The following is a 16,794-nucleotide window of genomic DNA, read 5'->3' on the forward strand; positions in this document are numbered from 1 at the left end:
CAAATAATTATTGTTTTCTTTGAATAAGACTTTTGTGTGTGAATGTAGTTTTACAGAGTGCCGGTTGTCTTCAATTGATGGGAGAGGGTGACCGTATTTAATTCATTTGTGGTCGTGTCATGCGGGAACATTTTATACCACCGCGATGAGACCGGACCACCACAATGTGTAGTTCAAATACTCGTACATATTCTACAATATATCTATGTAGGCGTGGTTTTAACAAATATACAAAGTACTTCTAAAAGTTATGTAACTCTGCAAGGGCTAAAAGGCCTGAACTTTGAATAATAAGTGGGTTGAGCTCAGTATTAATGGAATGGTTAGGATAAAACAAATGTATTTCTGACCGAGCAATGTGGCTCTGACAGTTTTGATAGAGGTAGTTGGAAATAAATGTATAATACAAACCTTTACATTCCTTATACTAACTTGTAAGTTGTGTGTAGGGTTGCTATTTTAAAAACTAGCTTATGACCTTCTTCAGGCTGTCCTACCGGTTTTCGTCTAATCCAGTTTTATCGGTTAATTGTGAAAGAATATCAAACAGACAGACGGAAAATTTACAATAGAATTTGTTATATTAAAACTAAGCAAGGAAGCACGGATTATTGTGAGAGATCTTTTTATATTGCAAGCGTTTGTATCATCGTCTCGCAATATCCAGTTTTATTTACATAGAAACATGCTCCAAATTAATCTATTGTGGCCAACCATTCTCTCGTAACAGGTTTTTTTATAATGTCATTTAATTTCGATAAAAGACAACTAGCTTCCATAATGGATCAAAAACTCACACGCAAATTGTAAAGAAGAAAACAAGAACGTATTAGGAGATGAGCCCCGCCTTCCACGGGATTGGCTGTTAACCCTACCACCGCGAAAGGGTTATTATTAGGCCCCTTCCGTAGCCGCGCGCGCGCCGCCTCGCTGCCGTCTTTTAAGTTTTTTATCACCGTAGTTTATTTATTTTTTTACCGACAAATGCCGCGTTTTGATTGGGTGAAAGGGTTAGGGTATAAATAAATCCGTGTCGTCATCTACGGGAGCCAACTTTACATAGGGCGGTGCCCTTTTGAAAGTGAAAGGGTTGGGTTAATTGTTATTCTGAAAGGGGTCGTCCGATGGGGTTAAGTGGAGTCGTAAATCATAATAGCATAAATATATAACCGATTTATCTCAAACATTATGTAGTGGTCTCGGCCGCCATTACATCAACGTTTGTAGTGGCAATACATGGAGCAGCAAACATTTATGAAAGAAATAAGATTTCACTTTGTATGATAAACTTTTTTTACTATATGCAATAAATATATGTCTATGTCTACTAGTAAGAGTTGGACTTATACTATTAATAAGGGTTAAGGGAAGAAGCAAAAACTATTAAGAACATACCATTTTACTCAAAGTAAGCATCCACGTCGTATGTTGGTTAAACTTCATCTATTCTATAAATAAATTGAAACGGTTTTTAGATTGGGTTGAGTCATAAACGAGTAATACTATAACGATAACTGAACAAGCACGTGCGTGGCAAATAACATAGTTGTTAATCTTTGCACGAAACATTTGAGTATTAGCGTTAATCTGGTGACATTTAAAATTAACCGTTGTTGATTTTACGTTTATGCAAGTGTCATAAAGTAAGGGAAAGCGTATCGGACGTGTGACGTGCTGTCTGGACGTACACGGGGATTAGGCACCTAACACCTTGCTCGTTTGGATAACGTTACGAGAGCTTGTCAACGCCGCTATAATGCCCCTCAACACATCTACATCCAAACGGATTAAGCTTGCGCTATTATCGCGATATTGATGATGCCTGATTGTTCAAATGCTTTCCAAAAACCAAAGCTGTTATTACATTTTTGGTCTGACATAAAAAAGGTTTTGAATTTGACGAATAGTAAAACTAAAAGTATAGAATATACTTGTTACGTCCTATGAATAAAAAGCAATTTAACCGATAGACCCTTAGTAAATTACTTATTAATTATAAACTACATTTCGAACATATAGGCCAAAGTTTGTGCATAATAAAGCCCGTGTTGGGAACTTGAGACAAACAAACCGACTAAAGAAACAACAGGACTGGGACAAACAAGCTGCAATTAAAAATGACGCACAGCGAAAAGATAACAGGTTGGCAACAAAAAGGCCGAAGCAAATTATCTTGCCAAATCTTTAAATATGAGATTCGAGATACATCGAAATATGGTATGTCGGTGAGGATCCAAACAACCCTAATATTTTAAAGTTTACACGTAGAAGGCGGACTGGCGGCTCCATAAATTATCTATTAGCCGAACATCACTTGACGTGTCCACAATAGGCCAAGTCAACTTTTGTGCAACCGGATTGAAATTGGGGGCGAACAATGTATCGGTTTATGCAAGAACCCTTCCTCACCTGCATTCCCACGACTCTGTAGAAAGTACGCACCGCATATGAAAAAAGTTTGCGCAAATAAAATTTCACGTCAAACATTCAAATTTTACCTAGGAAAGGGTCCAATTCGATCGGGTGTTTAAATAGAAACATGTGAGTTCGCGTGGGAACTCACTACTGACAATGATTATTTCAACTACATTATTACGTACCGTATTGTGTCTGTACTTACAGTTATTAGTTTATTTTTTTTGTTAAAATGAAGAATATTTTCATTTATGTAATTAACAAATACGGACTGAGACTATTGTTTTTTTTATATTTTCAATTATTAACCTATCGTTTGTGTTATTTCAATTTAACTTTGTTAATTGCTACACAAAACCTAAATCTCGTTTGATTCTCTACTTAATTACATATTATACCATACCCTTACTGGGAGCACTTAAAACACAGCTCCATAAAAATTATTCCTTGGAAATAAATACATGTATATGTATATGATTTCCACTTGCATTATTTTGAGATACCTAGTAACAAATTCAATGATCATTCTGTGATAACGATATTTCACAGTCGAGTAGTGAATGCATAGCTCATGTTCCGCAGACTTAGATATCGATCAGGATGTTAACAGAATGATAATGCTCAACTAACAACAGAAATTCATAGAATGCAAATAATAATATAACGCAATCGGTCGATCTGTTCACGAGAGGAGCATATTCCCAGGTGTTTCTACTTAAAATTCGCTAAAGGATCGGTGTGGCGTATCTGATAGTCGGCACAAAAACACGAAGGTCAGTAGAGAAGTGAAACTGCGGCTCTCGAATTGCATCGACCCTTTCACTCTCGATCTATACCTGCACTTTTTACTACGTTCCCGGAATCGCCTCCGTTCAAGGGACCGACCGCCAACTTTATATGGCTCTCAAAGTTTCGCAATTATCTATCAGAACTAGGATAAAACGACATTTGCTGTTTAATTTTTGATTTGCGAGGACTTCGTAAGGCTTCCATTATCGGAACTCAGTCACTTAATAATAGTGAGGTTAAATTTGCATTAAATTCACGACACTCGAAGTTAAATGGTTAACATTTTCATTTTATCAAATGTATACAAAACAATGTATTGATTGAATATGTAAGCAATGATTCAAAAAAATTTAATGTGTAAGCAAATGCTTAACTTAATCGCATAAACATGTTGAGAAACACAGACCATTGCGCCGAATGGGCTGCAATATTTCGCAAATTCTTCTTTTACCAAAGAAACTAAAAATAAATCAAATGAATATGGGATGGTCACAAAAAGTCGGGTTAATTACTCGCCTTTGGGATACTCCAATGAAAGGATGTATCGTTTTTCACTTAACATGCAGTAGGTATCAATTTCTATCGTGGCTTTACTAGAAATGCTTATGGGATTTATAAAAAAAAACTATTAGGATTTTAAAATCTTCGGGTAATTTGTTATATTGATTTAATTTCGACAGGTTACATATCTTAATATCTTAAATGAAGACCAAATTATATAATATACATATGTTACAAAGTTCGTTATTCATCTAACAAAACTGGAATTCTCTACATGGTGGTAAAAAGTTATAACCAAAATCAAAAGCTTAAATGAGCTTTTTGTCCTAATTATCCTTTTACGTTTTGACCATGAATTGGATTAAATGTTATAATCAGAGCTGGAAGTACTTTTAGAATATTGTGATTAAAATGATTAAACAACTGATAATAACATGTCTAACGTGCATCGTACACGGGCAGAGTAATAGTCATAAGTCATATGAAATTATTATGATAAGTAATGCGTGAAGATGTAAAGATAAAATATGATTCTTTAAAAACAACTTGGTTATATATTTTTAGAGAAAAGTTTTTGAAGTAAGATACTTTTACAATAAGTATTATTTTTACCAGTTTTGCACAATATTTAATTGTATTTATAGGAATAGTTTTTGCGAGCAAATTTACCTCAATCTCCCCTTTTGTATGCAGGTAACTCCTTTTTTCTTTCTACGTTTAAGTGGAACGAGGCAAATTGCACATTACGTAAACTAGCGAAGGTTTAAATTGAAATGTGCATACGTTTATGATTTGTTACATATTGACGTGGCACTGAAAATCGATATCGCAGTTTCGATCATTTATAACTCGCGTCTGACGGCCAAACAAAACGAACGAATGATAGAAAAAATATCGGAATGTAGGACTGGAAGAGTGGAAATGAAGTATTATTGCAACACTTGCACTTTCGATAGCGTCTTTTGTCGGATCCGATTGCGAGCGGCTCCGGTTTCACACCAATTGTCATCAAAGATTTACGTGGTTACATAGGAACAGGATATGTGATCACTAATATTTTATTTACTTGCAAAAACCCAGCTGATAATAAAAAAATGCTCCGTTTATTAGCAAACTACCTGCTCCTGGGCAGTAATGAGTGGTTCAAAACATTTTACTCAATAAACTACTCTATTTTATTGCACCAATATAGTCGTTAATGAAACTATAATGTCAATAAAACAATAGAGTCCAAATCCTTTTGTCAGACGTGAATGTGCAACAAGCTTAGCTTTAGCTGTATGAATAAATATAATAAATACACTAAAGATTCGTAATAAACATGAGCATTAAATTGCATTCGGTCGCTTCCTTTGGACTTTGATGAAAATGCCGCAAACTCTTTCCGCAATTTCTGACCAAAATTGAATTGAAATTATGTTCGGCAGACATTCAATGTAGTTTATTTAATTTCGAGTGGATAAGTGTTTTATTAAACATGTATTTGTATGTAACCATACAAGGCCGGGTTGTTAGTAGAGCCAGTGATGCCTTAAAGTATGTTTGTCGGCATGTGTAGTACAATAGTTAGTGAACGGGTGATTTCACACTGTAGTGGTTCCGAGTAACGCAAGCAAACTAACGCTTCACTGCATCGAGAGACCGCAGAGAATCGTAGCCAAACTCGCGTACAAAGAGGAGTCAACAAATATACAAATCTTGAGTTTGTATATTGTATATAAGTATCTCTACAGATACTCGTATTTTGAATATTGTGTTTGCTCTTTTCGTCTGTGGACAACGCTGCGGCACTGTGACGAATCTTTAAGATAACTATTGTCTAGCTTTAAATAGCAACATTTAGTGAACAGTGCAATCTCCCAATTTCAATAAGTATACTAAAATACCACACCATATTTAATTAGGACTGTGATAACAACAAGGATTGTTTATAACAAATAACAAATTATAAAACTTCTTGATTTCATATCAGTAGTTTAACCCGCGTAGCGCGATGTATCGGTGTAGCACATAACGTCGCACGCGAAGACTTTCGCCTGCCTGCACTCGAGTGCTCGCACACGTGCACATTATGCTTTTCAAAGGATTTTTTACAATAAAACATATGCCGCTTTTTGCTTAACCCACTTTAAGCTCGATTATAACCTTCTTACCTACATTTGCTCCGGTTTTTGTAAAAATGTAGCCGCGCGAAATGTTATATTTAACCAATTCTATTGACGAACACCGACTGAGAAATAGTTAAATCCCGTTGTCGGCATATTGACCTAAATATTAAAGACTAAAATCTTAGAAATTTATTTTTTATGTTATGTTCCTTCAACTAACATCTAACATTAGTAGAAATAAATCTTTCAGAACATTCGAGCATTTTCTTGTCTACAATCACTGATAGTACTCATGAATATTTGTGATTACTGAGTGCAGTCATGTCATAGCCGATGTTCTCTCACTTTGCCATTCTACATAAATTGTGATATGATTGTAATAGTCTGAAATACCGTAGATCCATTCATATTTTGTCAAAAGCCTTTATGTAGATGAGCTTCTTAAATCCAGAAGATAAGTTCATCAGAAAACTGCATGTCACAAAGGAAGGAACTATACAAACAAAAAAAACGTGTGTGAGTTAGTAAGTTTTTGTTTATATAATAGTTAAGTATGTGTGGATGAGACGCCTCGCATATGGACCACAGGAAGACCTCGCGGAATATCGCTCATCTTGTGCAATACTCAGGGCTGCCACGAATCAAATGAGAATATACGCACATAAAAATAACTCGTGAGATAAACTAAACTATCTCTAATAATTGTTTACGATTTATCCATATTTTTTGACTCATAAACGAACCAATTCTTAAGATATTTTACGTTGATTCAACCGAATAACTATAATAGTGACATAGGAAAGCCACTGATATAACTTCAGAATTTGTGTAGAGCTTTTAAATATTTTTATAAGAAGTTCATCGTTAATCGAGTAAATGCTTGGAAAACAAAATGTTGAAATGTTGTGCTTTTTATTCATTTGTTTTGAAATTAAGTTCTCAGTACATTATCTATCAGTACAAAAGTTCAGACTATAAACATTATTTCGCGAATAAACCCGAACTTAGTGGTAGTAGCCCTGTGTGTAGTTGCGTCGTATCCCACGGTTGGTGTAACCTGAGTCGGGTGTCCGTGGCTTCCGTCCGGCTTTTAGCGGCGTCTCATCGGTCACCGCGCCCCGCCCGCCCATCCATCCTCGCACATATCTAATCAAACAATGTCTGCACAACGCCTACGCGCCACAACGCGCCACTACGCGCGACTCATACCAGTACAGAGACGCGAGAGCGAGCTTGTCACATTCCTGTAATGCCTGTAATGGTATATAAAGGCGTGAGACAGAAGCGAGCGCGACCGCGTAGGTGTCAGATAAAGGAAGAAGCAGCGCGAGGTGGCCGGCCGGTGGCGACGGGCGTCTCCCGGGGTCATTAATATTAATTAGGCGCGGTGGTGCCGCCGCTCAGGCTCAATGCGCGGCCTCTTTGCTTCTGACTCGCTGCGAAAATTAATTACTCGCAATCTTTATGTTCCAATTATAAAGGCCTTCGCAACAAATTAAATCTGTCCGGAGCAGGCCTCTTTTGAGAGAGGTTTCACTCTCTTTGTGGGCTTGATAAATGTTCCTTTGCAAAAATTCTTTGAATTCAGCAAAATGTAGATATTTGACTTAATACGTTAAATTACGAATATCTGCGAAAACTTAAAGAAAGCTTTTCGATTATGAAGTTATAACAATAAGTCGGCAATTATTGTACAAGTTCGTTACTCTTTGAATGGAAATGTGTGTAATAATTGTATGTTATTTGCTACTCGACGAGGGAATAAAAGCGAAACCGATTCCGAAATCCAGCTTTTGCATAAGTGTACACGACTTCCGCGTTCACTTAGCAAAAACTAAATCTCATAGAAAAAACTACAAGTTTCCCTTTCATCGAGAACCAAAATATTTAACGGCCGTAACCGGATATCTTGGCGTAGCTCTTGGAAACAAAGAAAAAACCACCAACGTGTTATTACGCGAAACCAACATTTAATAAGGCTATTTTTTATTTTGCATTGGTTTTGGTTATCCATTAATTCGTATGAGCAAAAAATATTTGGGTGTACGACGCCTGCTACGCATTTGAATAGTTCGTTGGCGCACTCATTGTTGTAGGAAGATGCGGAAATGGGATATTTTCTTTCTAGAGAAATATAATATTCTGCGGCTTTATGTTGACCCGATGCAAAAAATTCCACCCACTCAAAATTGTGCAAATCTTTGATACTTGTGTATACTCTGTAGTCTGCACGAAGGCACTACCTAAAGTGCCTTCGTAAGTAAGCAAGTACTGTGTCGAAGATATTAAAGTATAAATCTTGTCCATGTAGTAAAATATTCTACTAATATGCTCTTTGGTTTTACTATTTGTAAAAAATGTATAAATTTTAATTTGGGCTTTATCATCAATTACTAAATAATGAAAACGCTAGTATGATATCCAGGCTGAGTCACTGTGGGAGGACACTGCTCTATATTTTTATCCTTATAAGTGCAGTATGCTTGCACGTGTTCTCGCCTTGCTAATATTGAACAATATATTTAATAGCTACCTACCTACATCTGTTGTCCTTTTATGATCAAAGTTCGTCATAATTTTGAGTGACGTTCGCCCACACAAAGATAAATCTGTATTAAATGCTCTTTTGACGCTAATGTTTTGTATAACATTTTATTCAGTATGTCGTATTGGACAGGATACGGTGATTAAAAACCTCAAAAGGTTCGAGATGTCAATTTTATAGCAGATTTTTGCAAAAAAGTTGGATATTTTGAAATATTTTTAATTCTAGCGTAGGTAAGCTTGATTTGGGTCATACTCATGGAGATTGAAGTAGAGGATAATCCATTAACTTAATTTAACTAATATATCAGTAGGTGAGATAATATGATAATAGTATAAATTATTATTATAGGGAATTAGAATTTCAAGTATATCATTCCTTCGATCTTGCAAAATAGATATAAAAAAAATCTGGAACTAATAATAAATGATTTAACATTTTTTTATTGTTAATTATGCGTAACGTGTGAACAGAGCCTCTAATATTATTTCAACAACATGATTGTTCACAGAATTGGTAGGCAGGTAAAAACTAATCGATTTCCTGTCAACAACTGACCATGCACAAGTGGCTCGATTGGAGATGTGAAACTCAGGATTAATGAATTTGAATTAGATACGTCCGAATTGAAATGAAATTGGACTTTGAGATCGGAAGTGCGTGTTGAATGGTGCAGTATTGATGGATTGTTGCGAAATGTACAAAAAAGTGCGGCGTCCGCAAACTGTCCCGCAGCTGGCCTGCAATTTGAGTAATCCGATAAACATTTTTTACTTGATTTTAGTTTTTTTAGAACGATATTGCACGTCAATCACTTACATATCGAGGAGTATTTACCTGACCTTAGTGTCAAGAAGTAACGTTTAATAAGGTCGAATCATTTATTGTGACGCTACTTTCATTTGTTATACAATCTTGAATAAAAGGAATTAAATATACGTTGTAATTTATAAACAAATTTCAATCTCTACAAAGGTAGAATCCTCGAACAGAAGCCATATTTGAAAAGTACTTTATCGTTAAAACATAAGTCCGAAACCCAGCGAAGAGAAAATAGAAACGTCTTTAACAGTTCATTTGGTGTTGTATTGATTTGTGTATGAATTTGGACGTTTCGTCCGAGGAGGGTTTGCGAGAGGTTACGCAAGGGCTGTTTTGTAGATTGCGTCAAAGGTGTTGTCAATGGCAGGAGGCGAGGGTACACAGCTCGCCTCGAGAATGTCCATCAGAGTTACTAGTTCTTGACTTACTGCGATACCCGTTTTTGATTGACTCTTAGTTGAAAAAAATAGTGTTATTTTTTATTTATTCCAACATAGTTACGCGAGACATCGTATTGCAAAATCCTTATAGCTATAGCAAAAATATGCTTATGTTAATTAATGTCATAGACTTTTAAAATTGTTAATGGGAATAAGTTTTTTTTCCGACATTTATGCTTATCTTGATAGAATATCTGCTACCACGTATACTGATACCAGACGGTGGATAACCAAACCAAAAGCATTTTTTGTGACCTATGCCTTATTTTTTGTCTACAATATAACACTTTTTTAACGTTCGTATTTGTACGTCCAATGATATGTTTAGTAAGTCTTCGAACAAATATGGAATATAAAGCGATTTCTCTAGTTGTTATCAAACTGAACGGTGGAGAAGTGAAAGAACAAACGCCATCGGGAGAGTCTAAATTTAAAGCAACATCCAGCTGATTTTGAAGTACTTTTTTGGAAAGTAATATATTTTTTTAATTTAGTTATTTTTAATACTTACAACATTTGTTGAAAGAAATCGAAGAGTAATTTGGTTTGTACCGGTAAAAACTTTATAAGAACAACTATAACAGCAACAGTCAATGACAATACAATAAAATAAAATCATGCATAGTATATTCAAAAAGTTTCTAAAGCGATTTTAGCATTTTTTTTTTCGAAATTTAATTTCTATGCCTTATCTTTAAAAATAAATTATATTTGCTTTAGTCACACTTAAAGTAATAGTATTTTTTTTTCTTTCTTCACAAGCATATCTATTTAAAAATAATACAAATAACAATGAGGTAGGTCAACATTGCAGCTCAACTGTGGACACGCCCTTAGCGCCGCAGGAAGCAAATTGCTTAGCGTTCTCTATCAAACACTAAGCTTGTATGTGTCACTCTTTTTCACACAATATTTGTTTGTCACTATATTTAGCACATGCTTTAATATGCTAGTAGGGCGGTCAAACAATTGACTTATTAGTCGTTAAATATTTAAATGACAAATAGTCCAACTTAGTGATAACATCTTCATAATATAGACAAAGTAAACACTATTTTAGATTTGACCCTAACTCCTAATTTTTTTAACAAAAAACTCCACAAAAATGTAAAATTGTACTGTTATTAACAAAGGATAGTGTGTATAATAATATCTATTATGCGAACTCGCACCTGGACATTTTATTTGTTGTTCGATGTCCACGGGTCAAAAAATATTCAATAGATACCGTCCAACGGATTCCCGTTAGATAATCTTTTGGTAGGTCACTTTTTATCGACATTTTTTGGTAAAAAACGGCATGTGCTCGACAAATTATGCATTCGGCTGCATCACAATAGCACGCGTCGCGGCGACCGTGCCGGCACGAGAGCACTGCTTTTATATTTTTTAAAAATTGCGAATTGATGTCAAGCTAAGCACCTATTGTATTTTGTGGCTTCTTTATGCACACACGATGATTTGCTTTAAGTTATTTGGTGGAGATCTTGTAACATATTGTCCTACATGCCCTTTGACAAAATTTTAATATGAGGTCGTTTTGAGCATCTGAATATCCCATTATTTTTTATTTTAAGACTGTTTAGCAAACGTTCAAAAGGACAGTTAAGTTTGACAAATTAAAATGAAAAAGATACTTATGTGAATGAAGGATGAATATTATTAAAGAAAACAGATTCGTATGCAACTAAGTAAGTGCACACTTTATATTTAGGACTCATACTCGTAGAGTTGGCAGTTTACATTAGTGACATTTTACATTTTGAATATTGTGTTCCTTCGTTTATCGGATATGCAAGGGTTTTTTTCGGTTTATCTTTTGGTTTATGGTTATTCGTTTTCATTCACGATCAATACTGATAGATAAGCGACAGGACACGTCCGTTGTTTGCATCAGACAAAGATTCAACACGCTAAACTTATCTAACGTTTGTACAGGAACATTACAAAAAATGTATGTCGATGTTATTTTTGAATTTGTGCAAGGCGTTTGACAGCGGACGAAGAGTCGCGCGACACAAAAGGTGACAGCTTCGACTGGAAGGAGTGCGACGTGTACACAAAGGACGCGAGACGTTTGAAAGACGTTATGAATGGGATGGAAAGAAGGAGTGATCGAGCTGTGTCCGCCCGGCCGCCGCCCGCCGCTGCCCGCCGCCGGACCGCGGCCTACAATACCCTCGCGATAGCATTAATCCTTTGTGAAGGGAAACGCCAACATTTACAAATGAACGGTTTATATAATGTACCTACACATACGATGTTCCGATCACTCCGGATATTATACAATGAATTCAATTTATGTTGACATTTTACCAGCTATGGATTCAGGAAGATAACTTAGATTTCGTGAGAGGATAATCATTGTTTAAGATAGTCATTATCGAATCGTTGTTCTCATTTATAAAATAATCAAATGACGTATGTGGTCGAATTGTTACAAAATAGGAAAAAATATTTACATAAATACGGTGTACATTATCGTAACTGCGATGCCACACTCATCAGTATGTAATTGTTGCTGTTATGTTCGAATAGGTAGAAAATGCTCTTCAAACCCACTTTGAAACATTATCTACTTACACCTATAACAATGAAACCACTAATAGAACTTATACACAGCTTAATTAGGAGTGAGTTGTCCGCTGTAGAGATGAATTTAATGTTTGTTTCATCTTATAAATACCTAACTTAAATCTTTTTATTCTGAACCTATATGTTATGTAATATGAATATGTTTTGTCTGTTGGCCAAATAACACGTAACCGGTCGTAATGTTCAGTTGGGGGAAAACATAAATCCAGCTTTAGCGTTGAAATAAAAAGAGGAGTTCTGTAAGTGGGATAGTGTAGGATATAATTCACATTTATGCGGAGCGGCCGACGGTGCGTATCGAGTCGCCGGGATAGTTCGCAAGGACAATTCTCCCCGAGAAAAAGGGAATTATTCATCACACCCGGAAGGGGAGAGCCCGTGACGCAAGCATGGAATAGCCACCTGCCGCACTACAAACGGCCTATGCTCCCTTACATTACCGACCCTTTTTGTGTTTACAGTCACTGGACATAGAGTCTTATTTTGATCGACTTCAGCTTGTTGTCGGCTATCCTGATCAATTCCGAGGGTCCAGTTGACTGTTGCCAGTTGCAGAATCAAAAGTTTAAACGGCCGTCGAGAACAAAGGGCAGTCGGACAGGGCTACGCGGCCAGGGATAAATATTCAATGCGAATCCTTTGGAGGCGATATTTTATACTTTATTCTTGTTCGATTGTCGCTCGCTCTCACCTGCACGATGTAGCGTAACGATGTAGGTACTCGTAAAAGCTCAAGAATTTTATATGAGATGTTACTTAGCAGGGGTTGAGACGAATAAATGTAACGGACTTTTAGGTTTGGGAAAATATCAAAAGAATAGATTACTCACGCTGCCCTACGCAATAGTAGAATTTAATTGCTACCCATTGACGGTGACAAGGTTTGTTAACATGAATTAATTTAACAACATCAAAAAGCAAATGATACAAAGAATCATTTTTGGGTAAAACGTTGGAAATATTCAATAGAATCCCAAATGAAGCACGGCATATCCCCTTAATTGTAAAGCATTGATTGCGGAATTAATTTACGTCGTTTTAATTGTCGCGTATAAAAACGTTATAATTAGTAGAACGATCACTTTAAACTTTGACACGTTCCATTGAAGTGTCAATCTACTCAAACGAGTTTGTAATCAATCATAAGATTGTTGGAACGATATCGGTTCTTGATCAACCGCCCTTCTATTATAATAACGAAAACCAGATTTTGTCCAAAGTTTGCTGGAATTTACATTAAAATCGCACACAAATACAAAAAAAACTGGATAAAATTCGGTTCATTGTGTGCGATTGATTCGTAACGGCCGAGCGAACCATAATGTGAATAAAAATATTCACAATTTTTGTAATTTCGACGCTAGCGCACATCTGTCGTTCACACGGAAGGGATCGAATCACAATTGTACGTAAACAATTATAAACTTTGCTTATGTTGGACAATTATTTATTTGAGTGACTATTAAGCAAAATATGGATTCTTAAAAACAATATAAGTAATGGTCGTACATAAATAATTACCGACTGGCTTTTTGTGCTAAATGTACGACTTTAAATGTGGCCTCGCTTTTTTATTGCAACCTGGTGATTTTTCTCGATATCCGATGTCCATTGTCAATAATTGTTAACTACGGGTGCAAAAAGTTTTGCAAGGCTTTATCTATAATCGTACAATGCGTCCGGCGCGTCGTAAAGCGTCGTTGTGCCCCAGTTTGCAAAACGGGTATAAAATTTGCTTTGTTTCAGATAACAGCGCAATAGGACAAATTACTTGCGCATGTCGGAACACTTTGTTCTGGACCCTTTTGTTTACTTTCGCTTTTAATGCTTTATGACGTCAAGTTAGCAAAATAATGTACCCAATATCTAAGTGTGCGCGATATTTTATTATTTTGCAATTAAAATTGAGTACTCTTGTTTTCGGTTGCACATTAACAGACCATTTACCAAAATATTGGTGGTAAAGTTATAAATAACGATTATATTCTTATTAATATTAGCACTAAGTGACTACACATGATACGTGTCCGTGTATCATGTACTGTTATCACAGAACAGCTGAGAATAACAGTGACTCAAACGACATACAAGTGTACCGATAAAAGTAAAAGGGTTATCTGTAGAACAATTGATTGCGTCGACTGTGAAAGGGTTCCCTTTTGTTTACTACATTGAATAAGTCTTTCAAACAATACACATTTGTGCGAATAACCCGGCGCGATATAAAAGAAAAAGTAAAAGTGTTACACGAATACCTTTTATTTGTGAGTAAAGTGATGCGTCCTTGAATTCTCTTCGGCAAGGCTTAATTGTGGTTTTTCGTCTTCAAAGAGTTGGCTCCTTTGAAGAGCGCGTCGGAGGATGGGGCGCTCCTTCTCAACGAAACAAAGGAATCTCAGCGTTCATTTTCACTGTGGACACGAGCACAGATATGTATTGCCTTATAGCTTACTATACTCAATATACTCATATACTCTACGTATAGTCGAGCGCCATGGCGACGTGTGCGGTAACTATGAGACCCACTAGATGACATCTATTTACATTCATGAGTTAACATTAATGTGCAATCTTAGATCAGCTGCCATTTGGACACGTGCAGACTTTTAAGACACAAACATAATTCAAGTTTTTGAGTGTATTTTCCCTAATTAACAACGGTGTGTTGATGTTAGATAAGACGTTCCACCTGCCTCGTTGGCAAACATAATTGTTTATCTGCGAATAGTGGAGGGACAAAGATATTGTTGTTGCTCAATTTATAGATACCCTGGCACAACACGACCTGCGCCTGCTCCCGTAACCGAGGCAAGGTGGCGAGGCGTGTGCGAGATAACAGACTTAAACATCCTGATAGATAAGGACCATGCCCTACGAAAGAAAGGGATGGATGCATAGTTTTTTAACTAAAAAACATAGTTGCACATCTTTTTATTTTCGTATTGCACCCTTATGTATGAAGCTATAAGGGTGCTTTTCAGTTGTAGTTTTTGGGCACGCGACAGCAGCAGGTGGGAGCAGTACTCTTAAAAAACTTAAGAATCTTTTTCGCCGTGCGTCGTATTGTTAAAAAACGGTGTCTTTAGTCTTGTTTGATTTATTGATGTTGATAAGTATGGTGATTCATAATAGAATTAGATGCTGATGAATTTTTGCTGTGTGGTTAATTGAATGAAACATGTGTGTAAAACTTTTTGTGTAAAATAAACTAGGAAACTAGGTAGGTACTTAATTATGGGACATGATTCATGAAACATGATACCTCAGACCAATTATCGAATTGCGTTAGAATATGTAAGAATCATAATTTCTTCATCCGCGCATAAGTCATGAATTTCAAAATGAAGCAGCTATAGCTACAAATACGACCACGAAGCATAATAGGACATTAAAACCATTTGTGTCTCCTCCACATATCGAAGCACATACATAACTCTAAATAAATTCCCATAATGTTTTCTAAAAACAATTCTAATAATAGTGTGGGATAGGTGCAACTAGTTTATTTCCCCAGTAGGGACAAAAAGTAGTCGCGAGCTAGGGCGGCGCGTGCTCGGTAAAACGGTAAAAATAGTAAAATGGTAAAAATAGCGCGACCACAATAAAAATGGTAAATTTACGTGGTTGGCCGTCGAGTCCCGACACTTATGCTCTTTATGCGTGTTGTCTTTGAGCTAATGATCGGCTCGGCTGGTGCACGAAGGCCGGCGGTAAACTTCTGTCGGCTACTCGCTACGCCTACGAATACGTACTGATATTAACTACCAAATTAGATGCGCTTGTACGATGCTATCATTATGGATGTAATTACTCCGCTCTCGAATATAATGGAAGAATGCGGTGCGATATGTCGAAATAAGAAATCTCATGTAAACTTAATTGGGGTTATTCGTAACTTGAGCTTTATTCAGGTGTATGTAGATACATCACATAAAAATATTGGTTTCTGATCTTTGTATTAAACAGAAGGTCTCAAAAATTATTCAACAATGCAACATGAGTCAGTACGGATCTGTAAAGCCTTGTTGACAACTTGGGACTCTGTGTTGCAGAGTCCCAAGTAGTCAATAAACTTTTCTATAAAGAAATACTATGTATAGTTGAAGCGCTTCCGAACTTAAAACAAATTATTTACTTAAAAAATAATAAAAGGTGTCATTGTTGAGAGATGTTTTTCGATTTTTATTGAATTCCATTTTTATTAACTTAAGTTTTACTGTTAATTGCAAAGTAATAAGTTATTTAAGATAAGGTTTTCATCAAGCTGATAAGTACCATTTTTTTTAAATTAAACTTCATTTAATGTCTAATCTGCTGTAATAATTGTTTTAGAAGCTAAACGTATATTTGTAATCCATTTCTCGTAGTGTCGAAGGACACAATATTAAACTAGAAAACGTTTTGCACGCATGAAAATTATCTTAGAAACAGTGAAAGAAATTTTGAATTCATGCAGAATATAACCTGTCGCCTTAAAGTAATAGTAAGTAACTCAATATTACAATAATCAGCAAGTGATTTCATTAGATTCTGTTCCAAGAACAATCACTTCTAAGAATTGTGCAATTCATCAATATCA

This window comes from Anticarsia gemmatalis, chromosome 7, assembly GCF_050436995.1.
Source record: "Anticarsia gemmatalis isolate Benzon Research Colony breed Stoneville strain chromosome 7, ilAntGemm2 primary, whole genome shotgun sequence".
NCBI classification, from domain to species: Eukaryota; Metazoa; Arthropoda; class Insecta; order Lepidoptera; family Erebidae; genus Anticarsia; species Anticarsia gemmatalis.